The 13,028-nt window shown below is 38.6% G+C and overlaps 1 protein-coding gene across 1 annotated transcript in view; it reads left to right on the forward strand.

The window, feature by feature from the left end:
- LOC118816675 (receptor-type tyrosine-protein phosphatase delta-like) overlaps positions 1-13,028 on the forward strand; it is a 701,473-nt gene that overhangs the window by 319,829 nt on the left and 368,616 nt on the right. Inside the window, exon 8 of the mRNA XM_036583195.1 lies at positions 9,457-9,505. The gene's annotated coding sequence lies outside the window, so the exon portion shown is untranslated. The remainder of the gene's footprint in view (positions 1-9,456; positions 9,506-13,028) is intronic.

The following is a 13,028-nucleotide window of genomic DNA, read 5'->3' on the forward strand; positions in this document are numbered from 1 at the left end:
AAAGGTTTTTGAGGTTTTTGGTATGACATATAAAACATTATCATTTACATTTACATCCTGGCCCTGGATATCTACCACCACAGACAGTTCTGATCCAACACACCTGGCTCTAAAATTCAAATGCTCCTGAAGGCCTTCAATACCTGGATCAGGTGTACTAGATTTGGGTTTGAGCTGACCTCTGCAGGGTGGGAGACAGTAGGGTTAGGATTGGGCAACTCTGACATACATATATTTAATATATTTGAGAAATGTAAGCTATTACACATATGTATTACACACCTGACATATATCAATCAATCAGTTACACACCAATTAATCAAACAATCAGTAAGCCTTTATTTAAACTCGGTGTACGTAGAGGGTGACAATGTAGTCAAGCATTATACAAAAAACAAGGCATTTAAAAGAGTAAATATAAGCTTATAATGGTAAAAGTACAAATAAGACCCATACAAATTAGACAACTTTAAGATAAATAAGATTAAAAATCAAACTGCTAAATAAACTATTAGGTACATTAGTGCTTTAAAAAAGTAAAGCAACTAAGCAAAGTAAGAAAAAAGATAAAACATAAAACAATGCTAAGACAATAATAATAAAGTAGTAGAATGATAAAAAAATCAATCAAGTAATGATGCCAAAGAAAAAAAAACAAATGAACGTAAAAATAAAATAATAAACAAAGAGAAAACCCTAAAACTGAATAAACTAGAACAGTTGCAGGCTGAGTGAAGGTGGTTAGTAAGTAAAAGTTTAAAATAGTTGAGTGAGTTTTAGGGTTTTCCCAATTCAGAAAAAGCTTTCACTAACTGAAGGGTGATCCAGTCACAAAGCCAGTGTTTTATAAGCTTTTTATAAGTAGGAAATGATCAACTGTGTCAAAATCTCCAATAAAAAGGCAGAACAATGCTTTTTTCTATCTGTAACAGGAAAAAGTTCATTTAAAACAAGTACAACAGCAGATATAGTAGTGTTTTTCTCCAAAACCAGATTGATAGCTGCACAAGACAGAGTGTGCGTAAAGGAACCTAAGGACTTGAGCTTCTAAGATTTTGGCTAAGCATGTCAATTTAGATATAGGTCTATAATTATTGAGATCTGATGCCTCACCTGTGTAGTGGAATATATTGGACCAGATAAGAAAATAGATTTGACAACAAACATAAAGTCTCTTTCAGCAGTTCTGAGCTCTCATTTCTAGGGTCATTACAACCAATGTGTGTAACACTCTTGCAAACAAAATGATTCTTATCTAAGAGGCTGGGGAGCTGCTGTGTGATAACACAGACCTCAGCACCTGAGAAGCAGTGGGTGATGGCTTAGTGGTGTTTAATGTTTCTGACAATAGAGCCTCCTAATATCAGGGCTGTTGGAGGGGGTCAGCAGATCAATCGACTGACAGGATCCTGCGGCATGGAGGGGTCAGCCAGCCGTAAGATAGTGTATGTTGGTGGTGTGGAGCAGCGGGACTGCTGCCCTGCATCCAGGAGTGCTGAACAGCGGGATGACCATGCAGTCATCCTCAGAGGAGGAAAGCAGCGGCCTGGATGCTAATAGAAGTAGCATGTGCTGACCCCAGCATCAAATCCAGAAGGTCTTCATCCCTTTAATTTGATATAGTAAAGAGATTCTCCCCTCCAATTCAGAAATCCTTTGACTCAGATGAGCACTGTTGTTGCAACCAGCTTAAGAGTTAAGTGGGCCTACACAGATTGAAACCCAATTAAATAGGGGAAGTATTTAATATACCACATTTTTAAAATTATTTAATCTGATTTGTTTTCTGTGATCGCTGTCACTATATTATGGCACAATCATTACTCTCTTCGCCAAGCTCCGCCTTATTTTCCCTCAACCCTACAATCACTGCTTAGCAGCTGTTGCTCTCCACCATTGCATCAATCCTTCAATACATTATTATCGTCATGGCTGTAACTAGCGTTAGAACACCAGTGTCCTTGGTAGTTTCTGAAGTGTTTTAATGGGATTCAGGTGTGGAATCAGTGGTGAGACTACACAATGAACAGCTGTGGTTTGGCCATAGACTGGACTGCCTGCTGTGTTTATCTCTTTTATTTTTGTTATCTCTGTCCGAAATGCTACGCTATAATTATCCAGTGTGACTTGCAACACACATAAATTACTATAGGCTGACATGCACCATAGCTGTAATATAAATGTGAGAGTTTATGAAAGTAATTAACAGATTATGCCTGTGGAATGCACACCCTGATTATTTAATTTATTTATTGGTTTATTTGGGACCACTCGTAAAGTGACCAGCTAAATCAGCATACGGTTCCAGTAGCTGCTCAGTCTAGGCTTCTTAGCTGGCTATAGTAGAATGAGAAGCGAATGGTAGTTAAAAGTTTTGTACTGTATCACCAACACATAATGTAGTACAACAAGCATTAGAAAATTCACTATTAACTACCACTTCGGTGGTACGGGATCACGTAACATAATTCAGAAATAGGCAGGTACATTAGAGTGTATCATGTCGGGTTAACTGTAGAAGTAGCCTACCTTCCCATTAGCTGGGGTTTGGTAGAGACAGAATTATACAGCATATTTTTAATGTATGCTTTTACAGTAATCAGTGAGGACCGAGTGGTGAGAGAGAAAAATAGGCGAGCAGAGAGACAGAGTGAGGTAAAATAAAATCCGTAGCATCAATGTAAAACTGTTACCTGTGTTGGTATAGGTTTCAACATGCATTTTCTGCTGTATTTTCAGAAAACATTTTTCATTGCCTGCCTTGGCAATTTGTTTTATTGTATGTAGGTTATTATGTTGCTTAGGTTTGCTCTGTTTTTCTTCATCTTTGTACATCTCAGCTGTCTGATTTTCTCTTAATAATTATGTTGTCTTTATCATGCAAAGGTTGTGCCTGTGGTGAGCACATGCTTTATACTGAAGGGTGCTGCAGGTTCATGAACGGAAGGGTTTGTGTGAATCCAGCATTCTGGTTAAGGTCAGTTGACCAACACTTCTCTTCATGAACCAGCAGCAGCTATTGTTTTGTATCAGGACAGAAGCATTGGAAAAGGTATAATGATGACTGCATTGTCTTCAGTAATCGGCTAAAACCTGATGTTATGACATTGCGGTGTGTAGCGCGCTTTGAAATTGCATCTACCAAGTAAACCTACCCACTTTTTGACAGGTGTGCACAGAAGTTTATTTCTGCCTATGCCACTGGTGAAGGCATGGTCATAGAAGACTTCCAGCCTTCCAGAATGAAACCAAGAAAGGTTCATGGACTAGGTTAAGCAGTAGCACAGCTCAGGGAATAAAACTAAGCTAAATAAAGATAGAAATAAAGAAACAAAAAGTAAAAAAAAATAAAATAGAGATAAAAGCAAAATTAGAACAGCTCTGGTGAGCTGACACTCTGCTCAAACGACGCTCTGCTCTATATGACCGCATGTCCTGACAAAGTCTAAAAACAAACGTGTGTGTTTATGCTATATGTGTATGTTTGTGTTTTATACTGTACATACATTTTATATGGAAATCCTGCAAACACAGTTACATTCTAGTACACAGGCTTTGATATAATGATGACTTCATCCCTGCATTCACTTTCTTAGATGATGTGTGCTGTTTGAGTGCTTTTTTTTTTCCACACTCTCTTTGCTGTTGGCTTTGCTCTGATTTATTCACTCGGCTTTTCCACGGAAGCCATTTTCCCGAGCCGCCGGAGTGTCAACACAATTATCCTAATTAGCATTAATTCAACATGGCTGGAGCCGTTTGGCTAACGAAGCGGAATGAGAGCGCTAAGGAGAAGAGGAGTGTCCTCTGGTCCCATTCCCTCCTCCCAATGCTAATGACACTCACATGTAACGGCCACCGTTGCGATCGATTCCAGCTCTCGGATGTGACGCAGCGATAGGAAGGGTTAACTTTTTGTAGGAGTTCAGAATAAAAATCCAGAACTTCATTTAGATAGACTGAGTGAAGACCGAGAGAAGTTGTGCAGTTTGTAAATAGAGAGTTTATAAGCTGTTTTGATTACCTTTAGAAGTGTAGTGTTGTTATTATTATTACTTTGCTCTAAATGAATGTACATTGCATAATTACCTTATTACAGTGTTAGTCACGCACAGTATTACAGTTAAGATCAATTGATATTCTGTATTAACAGGTTCTAGTCAGCACTTTTTACTTTTTGTTTTAATGTCAAAAAATCACAAAAACGGCAAAAAACTTTAAAGGATTCTTTTCTGTATCCACCAAATCAAGTTATTAATGCCATTTTGTTAATCAAATGTAATGGCAGTTAGATAGTTCCTATTTCATCAGTATGTGAACTCTTAGAAGTCTGTTGTTGTTTTGCTATACTGTTAAGTGTAAATATGTAATTATATTATTCATTCTAATAATAGTTGCATAGGTAGTATTTCATCAGTGGCTTAACTCTTAGAAGTCTATAATTGCTTTGTTGTTATATCATACTATGTAAGCATAATTAATTACACACATTTACATAGTAATTACACTATACATCAGTGTTTAAAATGGATAGAAACATGGCAAACGTAAATATTAAAATCCAGAATATTATGCACAATAAGTTTTCATTTCCAGCTCCTAATTTCAACTCCACATCATAATAAAATATCTCCTTACGGATACAATCCAATTGTAATCCAATAGGTGTGGATTTGAAGTTTATTGCAGAAAAATTCTAGAAAAACTTACAACATGCTTTCATCACTCACGATAAACAAGACATCTGAGAGTGAAATAATAAAAAAAATCTCACTTTTTGTAAATTGAAGTAAAAATAAAAGAAATATAGAACTGGATGAAAATTCTCAAAACTGAGGTGTGTTTATCCAGTGCAAAAAAAAGGTAAAACTTTTGAAGGAACAAACTTGCTTATCCCAAAATCCCACGCCGCTTGCGCAGTCAGCGCACACTCTCACCGGATGTCTGATTCCCAAAATTCCATTACCTTAAGCTTCTTAATCTTGATGTTCTGAGTGTTCAGACGCAATCTCGTTGGAGGGCGAAGTATGACACACGGGCCCCTGCACTTTCCTTTGCGCTTTGGGGGATTTGACAATGTAATTTCCAGCCCGAGAGAGAGATGTTATCATTAATTCTAAATTTGCACATTTTTGTGGTTTGATGATCACAATATTGCAGCCCAGCCAGCTGTGTAATCTGCTGTAGCCATTATAAGCAATAAGTGTTGTTTTAAAATTGTCTAAAATGTCATACAGTTGTAGATGATGATGTCCTGTTTATTTATTTAAATGTTTAAATGTGCTGCACTCTTTTGTTAACCATTTGTATGCACCCTGTTTTTTGAGCTTGAGGCACACAAATGTAAAGGTGCATTTGAGTTTATTTGGGTGTTTCCAGACATTGCAGTGCTTATCTGCAGCAGTGGGCAGAGATCAGGCAGATGGGGATAACACAAGACAAAACTTATTCAGAACCCTATCAACAAGCTAAAGTACTACAAAAAAGCATGAGCTCTGATTCTCAGATCAAGTACTTCTGCAGCGTCCTAGCCACTTTTAATGTGTTCACACTGGAAAAAGAGAAAGATGTAGTTTTTTTGCCAGTAGGTCAATTGTGTACTAAACCTTCTGACTAATGAAGTGTGGCACACTGTGGCTTGCCATACCAGAAAGGGGAAGAGCTATGAATGTGCACTGTAGATTGAAATTTCAGATCCCAAGTGCGTGCCTAGTCTTGGCAATGGGGCTAAAAGTGGTATAGTTCCCGTCTGCTTAAAGCAGCATTATGCGAGAATTGATGTTTTTGCTTTTGGGTTCTACCTAGAGTTCCAGAGTGCATTTCACTATAACACCACTGTGGTAAATGCAGATTGTGCCGTGATCGCAGATTTGCGTGCATTCTGTCTCACATCTAGAATCTGACACCCCTTCACAAGTGTGTCACACAGCCATATTTGACGCTACAGATTACACTCGCAATTTCTATGTTTATAAGTGTGAACAACCAAAATCGCAAGTGTAATATGTAGCATCCATATGCCTGCCACACATGCGTTTACGTGAAGGGGTGTCTGATTCTGCCAGCGAGCCCGAATGCTGCACAACACCTGCAAAGAGCATCAAAGAACAGGACACCCGAGTGGCAATCGCGAGTTCAGTCCCTGGTAATGCTACAGCCATCCATCAGGAGTCCAAGAGAGCACAATTGGCCCTGCTCTCCGGGTGGGTAGGATGGTAACCCCTTCTTCCCACATCACCTAACATGATGTTAGTCAACGCAGACGTCTGTTAGCCTAAGTGTAACAGATCTGGGGGTTGGCGCTTTTCTCCGAGCGCGTTCAGCTGTCCAGTGATGTTGCATCAGCGGCAGTCTGAAAAGATGCAGTGGCGCTTCACTGGTCTCCTCCTTCGCCCTCCTAGCACTGGTGGTATCGAGTGATTGGGGGAGTCCTATCTAGAGGGTGGAATTAGACACAATCAAATTGGGGAGAAAATTGGGGAAAATAGAAGAGAAAAAATAATGTCTGCTTATGAGGATAAGTAATATTACAGGATTTTATTACAGGAGGTTTCAAGTCTTATTTGGCATGAGATTGACATTTGGCTGAGATGACTTAATTTCTTTGCATGCTAACTTGAAGTGGGACTGAAATTAGATTATTTTTGGCATTCGGAAAAACTGCTAAACTTCATGAGACAAGGATGACACAGATAAGGTCACAGCCAAACATCACAGTCTTTCATAAATAACATTGGCAAGAATGGACACTCTGCTGTCGAATTAGTTGTTTTTCTGTTAGCAGTGAGACTGTCCTACATATTTGATCTCTTTTAGCTCTTGCAAATGAGTAGAAGCCAGTGTCAGATTTACTTTTGTCTCTTCCATGGTCTCCCTCACGCTTTTTCTCTTTCTCGCTTCCTCCAACAACGTCTTCTTCAGTCTCTTTGCAGCCTCTGCCATCATATCCATGCTATCAATGAGAATACTAAGCTGCTTCTTATAGCTAGCTGAAGAGCTGTAGTTGTTGGTGTGTGATGTGGTGCTGCAAAGTGTTATGCAGTTCTCGCGAGAGGTCTCGTGCCCGCTCCACCAAAGTTACATAGCGCTTTAGCAGGAGTTCCAGCCCAGAATGGCAATGACAGAGACACCATTCTCATTATTATAAGTCAGTGTGATTTCAGAATGATTTTCTCTGTCATTTTATCTGTTATTTTAATGTAAAATTGTTACATGATGTTGCTTTAAGACTTGCATCATCCACTTCACTGTAATCATACCAGTTTAGTTTAATGAGCAGAATTTCCCACTGGTGTGAACAAGGCTTGAGCCTCTGTTGTCTGTATAAAGGCGGAATGAGTCCCTCTCTGTCCCCGCTTACCCAAATTACATGACCACGTTCAAGAAAATATGTTTATATGGCAGCTGTCACTTTATGAATCCTGTCTGGCTATAGCTATCTTTAGTGTGCCAGAATAAGATAACTGCTAGACTAGAAACAATGAGATGAGGTTCATACACAGTAATTAGTCATTTCCATTTAGTACAAAGTATTCAATCTGAGGTGACACTAAAAGGGCACTACACCAAGGTGCAAACTTTTAATGCATTGTGTCATACCTTTTCATAACATAATGCAGTAAAACAGTATGGATTTAGTCAGTGCAACTCATAACTGAATGTTATACAGTCATGTTTTTCCTTAACTAAAGGTAACGAAGATGTTTCATCGAGGGTACCATCCCAGAGATAGTTTAGTACCTTTTTTTTCTGAGAGTGTGCACTACAAAAGTATTGACTCTAGAGAGAGTGCAAGGAACCCTTCAATTATTAAACGACCATTAAGTGCAAGTTATTTATTTTTCAGGAGATGTTTCTGAGGAGCATAGATAATAATCCACTTGCATAAAGAGGGGGAAAGTCTAAGGAAAAGAAATGAAAAACTGAAATTTCCAAAACAAGTTCAAAAAACAATTAAAAGATCAGAACAATGGGCTGACCACCCAAGAGTCCAGACCTCAGCATCACTGAATGTGTTTAGGATTACTTGGGTGGATGCAAAGCAGAAATAGCAACCAACTTCTAAGACTGAACTTTCGAGGTGTGTATATATAACTTTGTCAGTGTATATTACTGAAAAATGTGTTAGAAAAACTGAAACCAAGACACACTGTATACTGAAAGGTCTGTTATAATTAGTTATAGAGGCTGATTTGTAAATTTCCTGTCACTGAAAAATGAGTAATTTGTACTCAATGTCTGTTTTTGCCTTAAATTAAACGGATAAGGGGTGGTCTCTGATTTTGCACTGAACTGCAGGTCAGTCTGTACAGTTGTGGCTACAGATCTCTGGGTGCAAATGTTCTGCATGCAATAGTTTTGGGTAGATTTTAGATTTCGGACATGCGAAATCAAACACCTCATTTAACAGCTGCTGTTCTGGTTCACAAGCACACACACTTCAAAAGGAACAGGCAGTCTTCTCTGTGTTGTTCATGATTTCTGACAGCAGTCGGTAGCAGAAGGAGAAAGGGAGAGAGAGAGATGAGAAAAGAAGGATGAAGAAAGGGAGGTGGGAGAAAGGAGCATCTCAGCAGCACTCAGAAACCCCACAAAACAAAAGAGGATGTGTCAGAAATCATGAACAACACAAATCTCTCTCTCTCTCTCTCTCTCTCTCTGTGCTCTATAACTATCAGTGTAGTCTGCACAAACACTGGTTGTCTGACCATTTCACCTGCATCCAACTCCTTATAGCAAGATTTGACCTGGTGTGTAGTTCAAGCAAACAGACAAACTGCCTGTTTGCTTGAACTACACACTAGGCATCTTTTATTTTTGTGTAACCACTAGCCTAGCCTAAAAGGGGGTCAGAACGCACATTACGTTGCAGTGCATGCTGGGGACTGTAGTGCAGCTCATGGATAGTGATAGTGATGGTGGATATCTGAACAAGATAGTGGATATCTGAGGACATATACAGTCATTTGCAAAAGTTTGGGTGCCCCTGGTCAAATCTTGCTATAAGAAGTTTATCAGTTATGTGTAGATAATTGTATATTTTGAATGGACAATGGCCAGTGGGGTCATAGCAAATTGTCAAGTAAAAATGAAAAACAGTTGGCCCATGGATTTGTTGAGATTTTTTAATATGGCCCTTGTAGTGGTTGAGTTTGACACCCCTGGTCTAGACTGTGCTCATAGCATGTTAAAAGTGATTTGATCTTTCGAATTTAAAAAGTGCATGATGTAGTTGCCATAAGGTTTTGGGTTTATTGAACTTCTGGAGTAAGTTAACAGAATGTTAATCGATGTATTTATTAGTTTATATAATTTTAAAGAAGATTTTAAGGCCAGTTTAACATTTCAAAGTTAAAACATTGAATCATGTTTACTGGCTATGATTGGCTGAAATGAATGTGAACATAAACAAAAACATATCTTGTGTTCATGCTGAATTGCTTGTTTTGTTTGTAGGTCTCAGAGGAGAACATGTTCCATTGACTTTCACATCTACAACCTCAAGGTAAGATACACTTTTCTCTTTCTCTTTTGCCTCGCCTTACTTTTCCTTCTCTTGTGCTGCTGATGGAGAGGAGTTTGCTGGTTGCTGATGGTCTGGGAGAGCTGTGTTGTGGCCTGTGGTTTCAGCTGGTTAGTGAGTTTTGTTCAGTGCTTGCTTATCATCCACAAAAGTATTTTTGGAGGTATAGGCTGTTGCAGACTGTAAGTTGTGGCTGTTGGGAGCATATAAATGTAAAGCCTCAATTGATCTTAAGAGACACTAGTACGAATGCTCTAATGCTATAGAAATTTCTTATTGTTTGACATTGCTAATTGTGTCTTTTCATCAGTAGGTAAACCTTTAGTAGACTATTGGTATTACTGTAATTTTGCTGTAGTGTAAACGTGTAATTAAATGACTATATTATTTATTACATATTTAGTACATCATTAGTTACATAGTTATTATTTCATCAGAAGGTTAACCCTCACAAATGTTGTGGTTTTTCTATACTGTTAATTTAAAAAATCATTAATTACATAGTTAGTACATATTTAGTTACATAGTTATTATTTCAAGAGGAGGTTAACTCTTAAGTGTTATTGTTGTTTTATATATCACCAGTGGTAACTGTATCTTCTAAAAGGTCAACACTGCTTTGCTTTGCACTTGTTAAGTGTAAGCAGAGAAAGGAACTGCATTTTTTCCACATATTTTATTTACTTTTCTGCACTATAGACAGAGTTTCATCAGTGTTTAAGAAGGGCATGAGTTTCAAGCTGTTTTAATCTGGTTAAGGACACTTTGCCATGTTTGGCATTTTAACACATTGTAAATCTGAGTTGTTATGGGCCAAACATATTGTTTTTTAACATCTGTAAGCTGTGGCGTAATGAGTAGAGTGGATGGAAGATAAAAATAATGAGAACGGCTGGAAAGTTACCAAACTTTTTTTTTTTTTTTTGCAACACAATGCCTGAAATGACTAATTAATGCACCTGCATATATTCAGCTTGTTAAAGCTGGTCAAAGCGACAGTCTTTCAAAGATTCAGGTGCTAATAGGAACTCTGTCAATTAATTCTTGTATACGCCGACCTGTCTGTCTGGTTTACAGTTTCTACACTGAATGTTGCGTGAAAAGCAAGGTTATGTTTTTGGAGTGTCTCTGAACTTCGTTTAAGTGAACTATTCTTGAACTTGTCACAGTTCAACTTTGTTTGCTGCGGTCGAAGCTCTTTCATGCATTATTTATTGTATGTGCATTTATACTCACTGGCCAGTTCATTAGAAACCCCTACCTTGTACTTCCACTCACTGGCCACTTTATCAGAAACCCCTACCTTGTATTTCCACTCACTGGCCATTTTATTAGAAACATCTACCTTGTACTTCTTCCTGCCTTGTAGCTCATCTATTGCTACATAATTTACCAACCCTTCTCTACCTCCATAATTATCAGTTTCTGGCCACAGGACTGCTGTTGATATTATTTGGGTGGTGGACCATTCTCAGCACAGCGGTGACTGAGGTTGAGAGTGGTCCACTACCCAGAGATGTTCAGAAACTGACCATCAGGCTAGCTAGAAGATGGCTGACACAAACTCTGTATCAGCAAATGGGCTACAGTCTCACTGAAATGGTTGGAGCTAGAAGAGAGGGGTTTCTAATAAAGTGTGTTTATGCTGCTGCAGCATACCTGACTCAAGCATACTCACTGAGGAACTGAATCAGAGAAAACTGTGTGAAAACCACTGATGTGTAAAATGTATCCCTCCTGATGAAGATGAGGGTTGTGGTCTCTTTCAAAGTTGTTGGATGACAGCTGGTTGCAGACTGGCGTTGCTAATATAACAATGTGACAAAGTTGTCTGATGCATTAAAGTGGTTATTAGCGATCTGAAGAAGTAAACAATAGAGTATACGCTCAGGAAGCATTAATAAGGTAAACGTATTGGGATTAGGGCTGCATGATGTATCGTTTGTTTGTTATCATGAAATTGGCCTTTGCATTACTGCAGATTCTGCATTACATCCTGACCAACGCTCATAAAAATAAATGTTTCTAAAAAGTTTATGGTTCTACACTGTAGTGAAAAGGATTCTATATAGTACCAAAACTAGGTTCTATTAATGTAAGTCAGTGGAAGCAGACTTTTTTCCAAGTCATTTTAGGTCACTTCTTTTCGTCTATTCATCATGAAATTTACATATAATGTTAAGGGTGACAGGTATTTTTAAATTATGTCAAAAACTGAGAAACGTCAAAAATGGAGATAAGACGTTTTGTTCTGACAACAGCGATATACCATGCAAACTATTTAACCATGCAAAGAACTATTTAAGCATTCAAATGGTTCTATATACAAACATTTCCTTTACTTAAGAACCCTTGAAGAAGGTTCAGGAAAACTTTTTTCTTGGCATAGAACCTGGTTGCTTTTTAAACTTCAAAAACATGATTAACTTTATCTCCTTTTCACAAAAACAATATGGTATGTGGTTCGTATTCTACACTCTTAACAAAAAAGGTTCTATACACTGGCAAAGAAGGGTTCTGTGACTTGTAACAGCAGTGGCATGCTTTTTGGTACTATATCAAGCCATTTTAAATAAGAGTTTTTGTAGAAACATGCATCACAGTTTTTCTGTCATTTTTTGAGTATTTGAGGTTCTGTATCAGTCCTAATGAGGACCATTACAAATTAAGAAATGTTGCTAACATTTATCAGAACAGCTTCTGGTGATTCTGAAGAACATTTTCAGAAAGACCCTACTGACCCTGTTGTAAGACAAAGGAGAAAAAAGAGCTTATATTATGGTGAAATATCAACACTGAGAATCTACCGACCTGTTCTGACTTCTCTTATACAATTTATAAAAAAATCTCTTTACATTTATGAAACATCAAGCGGAGGACACACATACACCCACAGACACATACGCATGCAAACACTCTCGGCTTGGCTGTGTGAAATAGGGTTGGCTCTCTGCAGCGTCAAAGGTGGCCGTCAATAAAAGCATGACATGAATTTGTATTTCATGATGCCCCCTTTCTCTTCCCTCTATCCCCGCTTGTGCGCTCTCTTCTCTCTCTCTCTCGCTCTCTCTCTCTCGCCCTGTGGCTTATTTTGATCAATCTCACTCTCTCAGTCCATCATCATCTACATGTTAGCCGCCTACATTTTCTGTAGAGCAACGCGCTGACAGGCGGCCCCTCTGTATCCAATCCATTCCACGCAAGCACAGTCTTATTGACACCCCGCCGTAAACAGGCTTATTTGGAGTTTACATCAGAGATGCATTATTATGAAATATGGCTATTTACGCATCCCCTCCTTAGCGTGGCAGAGAGGTCGTATGGAAGGGACGGCAAAGCGGGTCCAGATTTACAATTCTTCATGCCTGGTCCAAATCATGCTGGAAATTCAATGTGAAATTGGCCTGCAGTCTGCCGAATAGTGTCGGCCTCTGATGCGCATGGCTCACAGTGAAAGGGTCATTTATATGGATTAGTTAATGTGCTTTTAGGGGGCAGAGAGAGA

This window comes from Colossoma macropomum, unplaced genomic scaffold, assembly GCF_904425465.1.
Source record: "Colossoma macropomum unplaced genomic scaffold, Colossoma_macropomum, whole genome shotgun sequence".
Classification (NCBI taxonomy): Eukaryota; Metazoa; Chordata; class Actinopteri; order Characiformes; family Serrasalmidae; genus Colossoma; species Colossoma macropomum.